This window comes from Camellia sinensis, chromosome 11, assembly GCF_055761805.1.
Source record: "Camellia sinensis isolate YWXY chromosome 11, ASM5576180v1, whole genome shotgun sequence".
Lineage (NCBI taxonomy): Eukaryota > Viridiplantae > Streptophyta > Magnoliopsida > Ericales > Theaceae > Camellia > Camellia sinensis.
The window spans coordinates 156,088,056-156,102,591 of record NC_138971.1 but is presented as its reverse complement, the minus strand read 5'-3'; positions in this window follow the sequence as shown (position 1 = coordinate 156,102,591).

The following is a 14,536-nucleotide window of genomic DNA, read 5'->3' as shown; positions in this document are numbered from 1 at the left end:
AAATTGTCTTAACACAAATGTTTGGAGATTCTCAAAAAAATTTATTTTCATGAAGTTACATTTTTAGCAAACCAAGCATGCTTTTTGCTTTTGATTTTTTTTTTTTAACCAAAAAATAGTTTATTTATAACTTATTATAAGACAAAATAACTTAAATAAATTAAAACAAATTGATTATTAGGAAGCTTGAAAATTGATGTTTTTAACTTTTTTTTAATATTTTTTATTATCAACTTTCAATTTACAATTAACTACACTAGATTGCTCTATCGAATCAGAAGGCTTAATTTAAGGCTATTCTAAATATATGCATTATATATGTGGAAGAAAAATCATGAGAAAAATAGATCACCATCCAACTATAATCTTACTTGAAAATGACAAAAAGCATATCATTTTATGCAAGTGGGAATACTCTAAACCAAGTTGTTTGCATTAACCAATGGTAAACATTGTGCTTAATCTTCCATGATCCGGATTTAAGGGTTTATTAATCCAACTTGAGCATCTTAGTTAGCTACTTGATCCCATATGGTTTTAAATGACACGAGATGAATCAGTATACATATCACAACAAACAAAGGTTTTAAATGACATAAGAGGAATCAGTATCGATCATAGTGTAGCCTTATAAAAAATACAGAGCTATACATATCTGGAATTACATGATTTGATTAAGAATTTTTAAAATCTTCAATTAACAGTAAACCAGTTGTATTACTTCACGGATTGGTTAGCGACACATATTGTGAATCAGCTAAACGTATGCAATTTTTACTTTCCACGGATATAATATAGTTATATGAATATTAGGTCATATAAGCCAATACTTTAAACAAATTGATGCTTTGTGGTGGCTTAGGAGTACTTATGGGTTGTTAGACGTAGGAATGGCAATGGGGGGAAATGGGGTGGATATTAATTCTCCATCCCCATTCCCCTATAATAAATTTTCTCCATTCCCCATTCCCCATTCCCCATGGGTACCACCCTCCCCATTATTTGATGGGTATGGATTTTCCCCTATCCACTTTAATTCCCATTTTTATTTTTTATATTTAATGTTAACAATTTTTTTTTTTTTTTTTTTTTTTTTTTAAGGTTCACAACAAAAACTAAATATACCTTCAATCTTTTTTCTTTCCTTTTTAATATATTTAATATTAACAATTTTTTTATTTATTTTTTAATTTTTATTTATTTATTTTTAAGGTTCACAACAAAAGTTAAATATACCTTCAATCTTTTTTCTTTCTTTTTTTAATATATTTAATGTTAACAACCTTCTTTTTTTTCTTTTTCTTTTTTTATAAAGGTTTTAGCTAAATATACCTTCAATCTTTTTTAATATATTTAATGTTAACAACTTATTTATTTATTTATTTTTTATTTTTTTAAGGTTCACAACAAAAGCTAAATATACATTCAATCTTATTTTATTTTATTTGGTTCAACAACAAAATCAAATACACATTAATTAATTAATTAAAAAGTTTGTTTTATAATAATCAAATATATAAGTTTGTATTTGATTTTATTGTTGAGCCAAATAAAATAAAAAAAGATTGAATGTATATTTAGTTTTGGTTGTGAATCTTAAAAATTAAAAAAAAATGGTTGTGAACCTTAAAAAAAAAAAAAAAAAAGATTGGAGGTATATTTAGCTTTGGTTGTGGATCTTAAAAAAAAAATGGTTGTGAACCTGAAAAAATAAATAAATAAAAAAAAAAGAAAAAAGATTGAATGCATATTTAGTTTTGGTTGTGAATCTTAAAAAAAAAAAAAAAAAAAAAAAAAAAAAAAAAAAAAAAAAAACATATGGGGAAATTAGTGGGTACCCATCCCCAACCCATCCCCTATGGATATTTAAAGAATATCACATACCCTACCCATGGATAAGAAAAAAAGGGGAAAATCCATGTATTTGGTTGGTTCTCCATGGATACCCACAGGGTAGATTATCCATTGCCATCCCTAGTTAGACGCGGTAACTTAGAAATTATTGCCCCAATACTGTATTACACACACACATATATATATATATATATATATATATATATATATATTTTTTTTGATTTAGGTGAAAAGGAAGTGTATACATAAAAAATTAGTAATACATAAGTCTAGGACATTCCACCCCTTTACACGTTACAAGTGCTTCAACATTTCTTGAAAAACAAGCATTTCATAATAAATTAATATGAATATTTATTTGTATTTAATTAAGTTAAAAAGCTTTGGATTAGCTAGATGGTCATTATAAGAAGAGAAATGTTTTCTAATTACTTGGAACATAAAACTTGACAGATTCTAGCTATATGTATATATGTGTGTACTTGACTTGAAATTCTGAATGATACTTTTTAAATTTCATTCAATTCAATATTCAACCTTTTACTATCAACATCCGTTCGGAGCTGCATGTCTCCTAAACTAACGACCAAACTGCTTTCACCTTTTTCTCACAAAGGAAAAAAAAAGAAGTATATTTTTCTTGAATTTCTCTGTATTAATCTATTCTTAATATTTGAATCATATATCGGGATTTATGTATCTTAAGATTATAATTTGATCTAATTATTAAGAATGTACTGTGATAGAAAAATAAAAAAATTTAATATTAAAAGATCCTTGGATTTAGGGCTGATAAATGAACTAAATAACTCGAGTTTGAGCTGGTGTTCGGCTTATTAAACATTAGTTTGAGCTCAGTTGAATACATGTTGAAACTCATTAAAATTTTCAAACAAAACTTGAATAAGTAATTGCTAGTTTGGCTTGGTTCGATAAACCTAAAATTATATAAAAATACCAAACTAGTCGAGATCAGCTTGATAAAAACTTATTTGAGATAGGCTAAAAAATTTAGCAAACCAAACTTAAACAAAATTTAAAATTTATTAAAATTTTCAAATCAAACTTAAACAGTTAACTGCTCAGCTCATTTGGATCCTGCATTTCGAAATATAATTTACTTGTCAATAGTGGAGTTTTTGATTTCGATATGTGTATTTATATTCTATGTATTGGGTTGACAAAACCTAACCAATGCAATAGTGAATGGAAACTGTACGGGGAGCAAATATTCCGGCGAGCCCATACTCCTTTCTTCTAAACCCCCTCTCTGTCCGATCGACCTGCGAACACAATGGCTGTGAGCTACCCGGCGGTGTGTGGCCGGAAAACCCCTCCGACGGTCAAGTTAGCACACACTCAGGGATAGAGAGAGAGAGGAGAGAGTTGAATGTCTAAGTGTTTCTCACCAAATGATCATTTGTCCAAGCATGGGGGGCGCAGACACGCTTATATACCTTCTGCGCCCCAAATCTACTCCCATTAGTCTTTCGGCACGTGGTGCTGCTATCCCATCTGTCGACACAAATCCAGCAATCATCACCTAACCAAACTGTCAGGATATCTTGGCGGAGCCCGACAGACCGGCGAAATCACCTCGGCCTCACCCGGCCATGCTACATTGCATGCCCGAATGCTCACTAGCCGAGCTCCATACCAACCGACCTCAGCTGCATTCCGGCTGAGCCGAGCTCGAAATAGGTCACACAGGTAAAACAAAGGCCTTCCTGCCGAGCTAAAGGTGCTAACCTTCCTGCCGAGCTAAAGGCGCGAGCCTACCTGTCGAGCAACGTAAGTAGCACGGTTTCCACCTGTGCAAGTTCAAGTAGCTCGGTCTTGGGCTTTAGCCGAGCAGCCCCATCTTCGGGCAAGCCCCAAAGCTGTCCTGGCCCAAACGCACTCGACCTTCAGCTTGCCCGGCCCTTACCATGGCCCATTTCCAGCTCATAAAATCTCAATCTCAATTGTCTCTTAATTTCGTCCGCGAAAGTGTGACCGGGATTACATGATCCAACCGAGGTAGACCCTTCCTCGGTCTGTTGTTTGCAAGACGTCAAACGCACTAATTCCAGTGCTCGGTTCCTCAATTTGATCGGCCGATGCCTCATCTTGCCTTCCTGTCTCTTCAACTCTGACACCGCCGTTAATTAGGACACGCGTCGCTCATCCATTGGCCTCGAGCAGCCAACCCTCACGTCCCTTCACATTCAAAACTTTTGGCGGTCTTTCTCTCCCATATATACGTCATTTCCCCTTCATATTTTCCTCTTACTGACTCTTCTACATTACAGACGTCCCAGAGCTCCAGTGCCCTCATCAAGCTCCGTTCCTACCCTCTCCAGCGTTCATGTTCGAAGAAGCAACTTCTGCCCCTAAACTGGTAAGTCCTTCGAATCATCTTTATCGCTTTTTCATTTGATATTTCTTGTTTTAGGGCACTAAAACCATAGATTTTAGGGTATAGCTCCCCAAAACCCTCCCCTGCCCCTTGTTCTCCTTGCTGTTCTTCAGCTTCACTGATGAACACTTGAAGATCTGGGGCGGACCGGGCTCCAGGTCTTCTTTTGATCCCAAAAAACATTAAGACCGAGCAAATTACAAGTTTGCCAAAACCTTAGTAGAAATCGAGGTAGGCAGAGGACTTGGCCGCTCGATCGGGCTGACATCTGCTCTGGTTGAGCGACCGAGCTCCTTGGTTTGCCTTCGTAACCGAGGTGGTCTAGCACTCTTCCTGACCGAGCTAAAGTCGACGTTCATTTAGAGCTCGGTGTTGAGGACACAACCCCATGAGACAGATTAGACCAGTGTCCCTTCATCGTGCTGTCCATTATAGAAGGGGGCCTCCGCTTCCCGGTTAACCTCGCTAATCTGCGAATTCTTGCGGCGCACCGGCGTAGCTCCAACCCAAGTCTCAACCAACACTTACAGAATAATCAACATGATCCACGAACTGAACAATCGGCTAGGAACCAACTTAGGACTAGCCGAGATACTGCACCAGTATTCCCTCGGGCATACCGGCGATGGCCGTGCCTACTATTTAAAAATCAGACCGGGCAAGGAGAAGATAATGACCGGCACCCCAGACAAGGACTTGCACGACGACAACTTTTTCTGGGAGTCTGGTAACTATGAAACAGCCGACGTACCGGGCTGGTTTATCAGATGAAATTTCGGCGAGACATGTAAGCCGTGCTAACTACTCAATCAATTTGCCATATTTCACTATTCTGTACTTAGCATTTTTTCTGCTTTCCTTTGCAGCAATCGAAGCCCTGCAAGCCCATTATCATTATCCCAACGAAGCGGCCATCAGAACCGTGCTCCGCTACCGCAACCGGGATTGCCACGAGCTCCTCGGTTATAAACCGAAATCCAAATATTCAGCTCCACACCAGAGTAAAGTCACAGACTTTCTTCGCGCTCCATCTCTACCTCTCGATCCCACATTACCGGACGTGTCATTCATCCGGTTGACCGAGGCAGAAGAGATGGCCAAAAGAAGCCGCATCAAGAACCTCATCACTGCCACATCCATCGAGATACCGAGCATCCCAATCCATTCTCCTGCTGCCGGGCAATTTAGCGGGACCGTGGTTGTACTGGCGTCTTCTGCCGCCGGGCAAGCTAGCAAAGACAACCACCGAGCTGGCAAAATGCCACGTGCAGACCCTTCCACCAAGCTAGTTGTAGAGCTCAACACCGAGTAACCTGCCATGATAGCTGACCCAACTCCGCCATGGAGGCCCTAACTTAAGCACCGGGGTAAAGAGATTCCAGCGACAGCTTTCATTAAAGGCGACAAGGAGCATCTGCTCGTCTTTGACCTCACCAAAGCCTTGCTGCTACCGAGCGATGTGGTCGGCAGTGACCATGTGCCGGACACCCGGCTGGTGAAATCCTTGGTCAAGTCTATGACCAGGGTAAGAACTTTGCACATTTTGCCAAAAAAATTTCCAAGTGTTTGCTCGGTTTTCTTTCTAATCAAACCTTCTTCTTGCAGGCTATCCAGAAACAACACTTGGTCTTGGAGCGCATTCACCGACTCCGGCAGAAGGCCACTGACTCTGCCAACCAGGTGGAACACCTTCAAGCCGAGCTCGGACGATCCAAAGCATCACTGCAGTTGGCGAATTCTGACAATTCAAAGTTGCTCGGCCAGCTTCGTGTTGCCAAGCAAGAGAGGGATGCGCTCAAGACCGAGCTGGAGATGTTGAAGCAATCAAGAAAGGTGGAGCTGGAGGACGCAAACAATGACGGCTTCAAGGAGGCCGAGGAGAACTACACTAGCAGGTCCACGCCACCCAAGACATCTTCTTCAAGGCGGGCTGGAAGGCTGCTTGTGAACAGCTCGGCCAAGGACCTAATACCGACGTGTTTGCCTCTCCTCTAGCTGCCTTCCAACCGATCTATCTTGTACGCTATGCTAATGACGTCTTCAGCGCGTTGCAGGCTGAGGCCGAGGACGAAGAAGCTGAAGACGCCGAGGAGAATGCGAAGGGTGACAACCGCCCAAATCAGGCCAGCCAGGAGAAGACCGGGGCCCAGAAAACCACAACCATGGTCGACCTGGAGGTCGTGACCGAGGATGAATTCACAGAACTTTCCCCCCTAGCTTAGTTTTCTTTGTCTTTCTTTTTGTTTGAACATGTAACCGGGCTATCTGCCCCTCCTCTTGTAATTATTTTGCACATCAATGAAAAAGTTCAATTTTCATCAAGTGTTTGCACGGTCTTCAAGCTAAATAACTTCAGTCGGACAAAATACTTCGGCAAAACAGACTATCTTGTTTAACTTACTTAACCGGAAAAGACATCTCGGTTTGAATCATAAAGTTAAGTAAATCATCAACTCAGACAACCGGAATAAAACATCTCGGTTGAAAACCTCAAAGTTGAGCAAATTATCAATTTAGTCAACCAGAGTAAAACATCTCGGTTGAAGTTTCACAAAAGTTGAATAAATCATCAACTTAGGCAACCAGAGTAAAACATCTCGATTGAAGTTCAAAGAAGTTGAGTAAATCATCAACTCAGACAACCGGAATAAAACATCTCGGTTGAAAACCTCAAAGTTGAGCAAATCATCAACTCAGTTAACCAGAGTAAAGCATCTCGGTTGAAGTTTCACAAAAGTTGAATAAATCATCAACTTTGGCAACCGGAGTAAAACATCTCGGTTGAAGTTCAAAGAAGTTGAGTAAATCATCAACTTAGTCAACTGGAATAAAACATCTCGGTTGAAAATCTCAAAGTTGAGCAAATCATCAACTTAGTCAACTGGAATAAAACATCTCGATTGACATTCACAATAGTTTGAGTAAATCATCAACTCAGGCCTCGTTTGAGAATATGCTAATTTAGTAACTTTTTGGCTATTTGGTTAAAATATGAGCTAAAAAAAACGAGTATGTTTGGGATGTCTTTTTGGCTTTTTACAAAAAGATGTGCAAAAAGTAGAGAGAAAAGAGAATCTTTGACTTTTTGGTACGGATTGTTAGCTTTTTGGCTAATTTTAGTAACTTTTTGACTTTTTGGCTAAAAAGGAAGGTTGCCAAACGAGGCCTCAGTCAACCGGAATAAAACATCTCGGTTGAAATCTCAAAGTTGAGTAAACCATCAACTTAAGTAACCGGAGTAAAGCATCTTGGTTGGAATCTCAAAGTAAAAAACAACAATCTGAATGCTAAAGTAAAGAAGAGACACTTTTATTATATTGACAAAAAGAATATTACATTTTGAAGTGTGAGACAAAAAATTCTTTTGCACAAAAAGAACACAAAAGCTAAATATAATACAGTTTGAGGTTGGCCGCATTTCATGGCCGGGGTATTCCTCTTCCCTCCAAGTCCTCCAAGTGGTATGCCCTCTTGCCGCCAGACCGGTTATCTTGTAGGGTCCTTCCCAGTTTGCCCCTAGTTTGGCACCAGGGTGTTGCCCATGACCTTCTTCAAAACCCAGTCGCCTACTTTGAACGGTCTGGGGTGCACCGTTTTGTTGTATTTTCTTGAAAGCTCTTGTTGGTAGGAGGCCACATGTATGAGAGCCTTTTCCCGGCATTCTTCCACTAGGTCTAATTCCCTGGCGATGGCTTCGGCGTTCAGCTCGGGCTCAAAACTTTCACTGCGGAGGGTGGGCATACCGACTTCCAAAGGGATGACCGCCTTCATGCCATATGCCAAGGCAAAAGGAGTTTCCCCGGTGGATCGCCGCGGGGTCATTTGGTATGCCCAAAGAATGCTTGGGAGTTCCTCGGCCCATTTTCCCTTGGCTTTCTCAAGCCTTTTCTTCAACTCATCAAGAATGGTCTTGTTTAATGCTTCGGCTTGACTGTTAGATTGTGGGTAAGCCGAGGTAGAGTTGTAGAATTCAATCTTTAAGTCTTCACAAAATCCTCTGAATAGGCGGCCATCAAATTGGGTACCGTTATCAGAGATTAGAATTTTGGGGACGCCAAACCGCGTTACCACATTCTGCTAGACAAACCATTTGACGTGTTTCTCCTTGATTGTTGCCAAAGGCTCAGCTTCAACCCATTTGGTGAAGTAGTCTATAGCCGCGATGAAGAACTTCTGGTTGCCTAGTGCCGTTGGGAGTGGCCCCACTATATCTAGCCCCCACATCGCAAAGGGCCAAGGGCTAGTGATGGGAAGAAGTTCCCTGGCCGGCTGGTAGATTTGGTGGGCAAACTTCTGGCACTTCTCACATTTGCGAACATATTTCTGCGCCTCTGCTTGCATGCACGACAACCAATAACCTTGCGAGATAGCCCGGTAGGCTAGAGATTTGCCTCCTATGTGACTGCCGCATATGCCTTCGTGAATTTCGTATAGGAAAGCTTCCATGCTGCTTGGGTGTATACACTTGAGATAGGGACCGGTGAAAGACTTCTTGTATAAAGCGCCAGATGGAGAGAGCCAAAATCGCTCTAACTTCACCCGGACTTTATGTGCTTCCTTTTTGTCGGTGGGAAGGGTCCGATTTTTGAGGAAGAGGATAATTGGGTCCATCTAGGAAGGACCTAGCTCGGTGCAGAGTACTTCTGTCTGCTCGGCTTCCTCAATGCTGGGCCTTGGAAGGAATTCAATTAAGAGAGGGCTGGGAGATGTGCTATCGACCATGGAAGCGAAGTCGGCTAATTCATCTGCTCGGCCGTTTTCTTCATGGCCAATTTGTTGGACCCTTATTGCCTGGAATCGTTTGATGTGGTCTCTTACCAGAGCTTGGTACTTCACCATTCTATTGTCTTTAGCTTCGTAAACCCCAGAAACTTAGTTAACCACAAGTTGGGAATCACCATTAGCTCGGATGCGTGCATCTGAAGCGCGCTCTTGAGCCCGGCCAAAAGCGCCTCGTACTCAGCCTCATTGTTTGATGCTGAGAATCCAAGGGTGATAGAGTGTTCGATAGTCAGTCCGTCTGGCGAAATCAGAACTATGCCCAGCCCGGCACCGTGGCGGTTAGAAGCCCCATCTATGAAAAGTTTCCACATTTCGCCCACAAAGAGCTTCCAACATTCTGAGGGGTCCTGGGAGGCTTGCAGGTAGATGGGCGCATGGTCACTCAGCTGTGCGGCGTCAGGTTCAATGCTGATCGGTTCCACTTCCTCCCTTCCTGGCGATGCGGCACCGAACAGAGCAGGTTGGTCGGTAATACCCAACTCGGTCGTCGCATCGCCGGGCTGTAATGTCGTACTGGCTGAAGGTTCTTCGGCGGGGCGCGCAAGCTTCGCGTCGCCAACATCGCCTTGTTGTGTTACTTCGGTTAAATCTGCACTCACCTCCTCGGCTGCCGCAAGATCCACTAGGCAGACGGGATGAATCCCAGGTGAGAATTCAGCCACAAAATCGGCCAATGTCTGGGCCTTTATGGCAGTGCGTGGCTGGAACTTGACGTCAAACTGTCCCAATTCGACCGCCCACTTGAGAATTCGACCGGAGAAGTCTGCCCGCTCGAACAAAGCTTTGAGGGGGAACTCGGTCAAAACAATGATTGTATGAGCATAGAAATAGTGCGCCAACTTCCTGGAGGCCATTATCAATGCCAACGCAAGTTTTTCCAGTGCAAGTATCTCGACTCTGCCAGTAGCAAGGTTTTGCTTACGTAGAAGATAAGGAGGTGCTTGATTCCTTCCGACCGGACAAGCACCGCACTAATTGCATGCTGAGAAACGGTCAGATAATGGTAAAGTTCCTCGCCGGGCTTTGGTGTTACCAACAGTGGTGCTGAAGACAGATACTCCTTGAGCTTGGCCAAAGCCCGGTCACATTCTTCATCCCATGAGAACTTTAATTTCAAAGCTTGAAAGAAATTGCGGCAATGATCTGATGACCGGCTTATGAATCGGTTAAAAGCGGCGGCCATTCCGACCAGATGCTGCATGTCTTTAGCCAAGCTTGGCTGCTTTAACTCTTTTACAGCTCTGATTTGTGTGGGGTCTGCCTCGATGCCTCAGTTTATGACTAGGAAGCCTAAGAATTTTCCGGATCCCACTCCAAAGGCACACTTAGACGCATTCAGGCGTAGCTTGTGTCGTTTGAGAATGGCGAACATCTCGGCCAAGTTGGACAAGTGGTCTGCTTGATGCCGGCTTTTAACCACCATATCATCAATATAAGCCTCCATTGTCCGGCCTAGAAGATGAGCGAACATCTTGGTCACCATTCTTTGGAAAGTTGCCCCGGCGTTCTTCAAACCAAAAGGCATGATTCGGTAGCAGAAAAGTCCCTTCAAAGTAGTGAAAGAGGTGATCTCGCGGACAGGGCCATGCATGACAATCTAATGATAGCCACGGTAGGCATCCAAGAAACTGAGACTGCTATGTCCGGCCGTTAGATCCACTAACTGGTCTATTCTGGGCAGAGGAAAGCTGTCTTTAGGGCATGCTCGGTTGACAGTCTTATAGTCGACACAAACTCGCCACTTCCCATTCTTCTTGGGTAATATGACCGTGTTTGAAATCCACCGAGGGTAGTGCACTTCCTGAATGGCCCGAGCTTCAAGCAAGTTCTTCACCTCCTCCGCGACTACCTTAGCGTGGTGCAGCGCTGATCTCCTGGTCCTCTGAATAATCGGCTTTGCACCGGGAAAAACATTGAGGTGATGACAAATAAAGCTCGGGTCGATGCCGGGCATGTTGTAGGGCGACCACGCGAAGACTTCGATATTTGCCATCAAGAATTCTACCATCTCGGCCCTTTCTTGGGTGGTAAGGCTGGAGTCGAGTAGGAAGAACTTGTTCGGGCTATCAGTGTCAATCCGCACTCCTACCAACTCCTCAACGGCTTTGTCCTCAGCCTTGGCGTCCACATCTTCAAGGACTCCCCAGTCTTCCGGTCCTTCAATCATTTGGACGAAGCCTTTGGCAGCTCGGCTCCCGTTCATTGCCACGAAGCATTGCTTTGACATGACTTGATCGCCCCAAACTTCCTCAATTTTCCTCATAGCCGAGGGAAATCTCATGACCTGGTGGTAGGTCGACGCTACTGCCTGCATAGCGTGAAGCCATTCCCTACCGAGGATCAAGTTGTACGTAGACGGCATCTGCAATACCCAGAACTCCACTTGCTTGACCACGGATCCTGCTTTGATCGACAAAATAATTTTTTCCAAAGGCCACTCCGGTTGCTAATTGAAACCAACCAATGGCGATGTTGCCAAGGCTAAGTCTGTATCTCAGAGTTTGAGTTGTTTGAACGCGTCGTAGTACATAATCTCAACCGAGCTTCCCTGGTCGATCAAGATGCGCTTGACATCAAATTCTATGACGCGGAGTGTGACCACGAGGGCATCGTTGTGTGGTGTTTGAATGCGCTCTAGGTCTCTCATGGAGAAACTAATCACGTCTTTCTTCTCGGTCTTGCCCCTTTTGATCGCGGGCTGGACCGACAACACTTCCCTCATGTGTTTTGCCTTTTTAATCATCCATCGGAGCTCACATACACAGGCAGGCTCCACTATGCCGTGGATCACGTTAACCACTCCTTGAGGGGGCACCTCTAAGTCATCAGGTCCATGCTGATCAGCTGGATTGGGATGTGCGGCCTTAACACCCCCGTCAATGTAAAGATCCAAGTGTCCGGCTGCGACTAGCTCCTCCAAGTGTTGCTTCAGAGGCAAACAGTCCTCTTTCCGGTGTCTGCGCTCCTGGTGGAATGTACAGCGGTACAGCGGATTGAAGCCTTTTTGCGCATCGCCTAACTTAATAGGAAACCGGACGTAATCCTCGTCACGGATTTCGCTAAGTATACGATAGATTAGAATCTTAAAGACCGTGGTGATGCCCGTCCGAGCTTTCAACCTTCTGTTTGCATCAGCTACATCGTTGCGGGGGTATTCATCTCGGTCATTCCGCCGACCCCTATTCTGGTTTTGATGATTTGAACCTCGGTCAGATTCCTCGGCGCGATCATTTGAACGGTTGGTCTCCTGTCCGACCGCGTGCACCTTGCTAGCCGACCTCTTGTTCGTTGTTACTGGAGTTGCCTTCGTGGTTGATGCTGCCGCATCATCTTCTACTCGGATGTGCTCGTTGATGCGCTGCATTAGTTGGCCCATGGATGTCGGTTGGTGCATGGTAAGCGAGTCCCACAGTCTATGTCCGACCGGGAGACCACGCTTATATTGTGTGATTGCCAGGTTGACCGGGCAATCCAAGATCTCATTGAAGGTTTCCCAGTATCTGGAGTTGTATGCCTTGAGTGTGTCGCTCGGCTCCATTTTGACACTGAGAAGGTGATCCACCACCTTCGACGTTTTAGTGTTTGTCTTGAAACGAGTTATAAAGGCTTCCGCCAGCTGCTGTCACCTGTCGATACTTCCCTCCGGCAACCTCTCAAACCATTTCAAGCCCAGCTCGCCCAACCTTAACGGGAAGATTAGGCACATAAGAGCGTCATTCCGCCTATGTCCGGCCATGACCTGTCGGAAGTGGCTTACATGCATGTATGGATCGGTCCTCTCGTCGTAGAGCGTAAACTTGGGCTGGTGAAAGCCCGCGGGGAGCGGCGTTGTTTCTATCCCCAGGGAAAAAGGAGTGGCACTCAGTCTCGCCAGATCTGTGTCTAGAAGGAGGGGCACAGCTGGGCGGGGTGGTGGTATTACGACTTCTTCACTGACATGACCCCCATAAGATAGCCGCTGGAGCGCCGGCACCCGCTGAGTCTCTCGCCGGCGAGCCTGCTCCTTTAAGACTGCCCGCAAGTCCTTTGAGCAAGCGGAATAGGAATACCTCGACGTCGTCGTCGGACATGAGGGCTGATAGGTATTGTCTTGCGCGCTAGACCTTTTTTCCGGCGCGTCGGACTCTCCAACCCTGTAGCTTCTGGTGATAGAAAGAGACGGAGTGTGCCGCTGGCTCTGACTGCCTAAACGGCGAGGTTGGGTGCGCTCACTGTGGTCTCCCACTCCAACTACACCCTTCCCTTTGACATGCCGCTTAAGATCCTCCATCTCCACCGCCATTCTCCGGATGACGGCGTCTTGGTCCCTTAGCTTGTGTTCCAGACGTTTGGCATGCGATTCTCTCCGCCGCCGGTGACTATCTGGACTCCGAGAATGACCAAAGCTTCTACCGCGCTTATCCCACGCGTCTCTTGAATGTACTCCTGGAGAAGTCTCCAGGTCCACCATCGGAGGAATGGCGAGGTGTCCTTCTTTCCGTCTGGCTGACTCCGGGGTAACTCCGTCGATGGCGAACAACGGAATCTCGTCGTTGTTCGCCATGGACGGCGATCAGATGAGCTGGGAAGACAAGGTTTTGTCTATCAACTTCCCACAGACGGCACCAATTGTACGGGGAGCAAATATTCTGGCGAGCCCGTACTCCTTTCTTCCAAGCTCCCTGTTTGTCTGATCGACCTGCGAACACAATGACAGTGAGCTACCCGGCGGTGTGTGGCCGAAAAACCCCTCCGACGGTCAAGTTAGCACACATTCAGGGATATAGAGAGAGAGGAAAGAGTTGAATGTCTAAGTGTATCTCACCAAATGATTATCTGTCTAAGCATGGGGGCGCAAACACGCTTATATACTTTCTGCGTCCCAAATCTACTCCCATTAGTCTCTCGACACGTGGTGCTGCTATCCCATCTGTCAGCACAAATCCAGCAATCATCACCTATCCAAACTGTCAGGATATCTTGGCGGAGCCCGGCAGATCGGCGGAATCACCTCGGCCTCACCCAGTCGTGTTGCACCGCATGCCCGAATGCTCACTAGCCGAGCTCTATACCGACCGACCTCTGCTGCATTTCGGCAAAGCTGGGCTCGAAATAGGTCACGCGGGTAAAACAAAGGCCTTCCTGCCGAGCTAAAGGTGCGAACCTTCCTGCCGAGCTAAAGGCGCGAGCCTACCTGCCAAGCAACGCAAGTAGCACGGTTTTCACCTGTGCACGTTCAAGTAGCTTGGTCTTGGGCTTTAGACGAGCAGCCCCCATCTCCGGGCAAGCCCCTAAGCTGTCCTGGCCCAAACGCGCTCGGCCTTCAACTTGCCCGGCTCTCTTACCATGGCCCATTTCCAGCTCATAAAATCTCCCTCTCAGAAACAATAAAAAATAATTCAAACTAGGCATTTAGAAATAGTACTTGAATGGTGAACAAAAATATTTAGTTGAAAACTAATTCTCAAATGAGTTTTTAATTATGGCCTCGTTTAGAAAGTTTGTTATTTTAGTAGGTTATTT